The following is a 1,553-nucleotide window of genomic DNA, read 5'->3' on the forward strand; positions in this document are numbered from 1 at the left end:
TTCTGTATTATTAGATCAACTGTTTATATTCAACTTTTCATTAAGGTTTTTTTTTGTTTCCACACCAAGGTACTTTGTGTGACTGTTCATAGCAGCCTCAGTCAGTCTAAAGCATCTGCTCTATTATCTGATCAAAGACTTTGTTACTGAAGGGCTACAGAGCATGAGCAATATATAAATCAGTTCGACTGGAGATAAAGGCAGCATCGCTGCTGTAGAACTGCATCCAAAATACATATCCAACAAATATATGTGTCTCCTCTGATTAAACCTATCCTATCTATTTACAGATCCCTCTAAAAATCCTCCATTAAGAACACAAGTGAGATGAGAAGAGTCTTCTGATGCATTCTGGATTGATATTAAAAAGAAGAACATCAAGATAATATATATAAAACAGAAGGGGTCCCCATTACAGTGATAGAGATTATATTTGAATTGCAAGTGCTGCAATGTTAACATTTTTACAAACTGGAAAAGTGAAGTAAATTTTACTTTTTTAACTGGCCTACAAACCACAGGAACATTAGCACAGACTTTTAAATTATTGTATGTAAGTGGATATATTTTTAAGCAAAGTAGCATAAAATTTAAATTCTTTGTAGTGTTGAAACAGTTCTCATTCTTACGATGCTGACAGATGTTACCTCAGAGTACTTTTTGCATTACATGCCTGTAGTTAATTTTTAAGTATTTTGGAAATCCTCCAGTTATTATTCAGACATTTTTCAATGAGCTTTCAGAAACTAATGTGATAACTGTAGTTTCTTTGTATATCTCTTCACTTCTTGTATTCTGCCTATCCTCAGATTGCAGTAGAATGACACTTTCATGAATGGACGGGCCCACAATCCTTTTCTCATCAAGCATGAAGAGAAAAGAGATAGCAAGGAGCTGTGGCTCCTGTTAAGCCTACCTCCTACTGGTTACAGATCCTTATAGGATAGTGTCTGAAGAAGCCCAGCTGGGTAGGGTGGTCATGGACTTCACAAAGAAGGCAGAACTTTTCCAAACTGGACAAAAAGAAAGTTGTTCTACTGTAAGAAAAAAAAAATGGTGTGTGTGAATATACATGTCATGAAGTATGTATGTAAGGCCACGTGTCCTGTCTTTTCCTGATGGCAAAGTGGGTATTTACCATTTGTGTGACACACTGTCTTTACCCAGCAATTAGAAGGCCTTTGGATGAGAGGTCCAACACCTACATTTTAAACAGTTTTGGGTTCCTTACTCCCAACAAAGACATTGAGGTGCTGGAATGCATCCAAAGGAGGGCAGTGAAGCTGGTGAAGGGTCTGGAAAACAAATTTATGAGGAGTGGCTGAGGGAGTTGGGGTTGTTTAGCCTGGAGAAAAGGAGGCTGAGGGGAGACCTTATCACTCTCTACAATTACCTGAAAGGAGGCTGTAGCAAGGTGGGTGTCAGTCTCTTCTCCCTAGTAACAAATGATAGTAAGTGAGGGTCATTAGGGGCAGTCAACATGGCTTCACCAAAGGGAAGTCCTCATAGCCTTTTATGAGGATATAACGAGGTGGATGGCTGATGGCAGAGCG

Source organism: Mesitornis unicolor, unplaced genomic scaffold, assembly GCF_000695765.1.
Source record: "Mesitornis unicolor isolate BGI_N332 unplaced genomic scaffold, ASM69576v1 scaffold36835, whole genome shotgun sequence".
Taxonomy (NCBI): Eukaryota; Metazoa; Chordata; class Aves; order Mesitornithiformes; family Mesitornithidae; genus Mesitornis; species Mesitornis unicolor.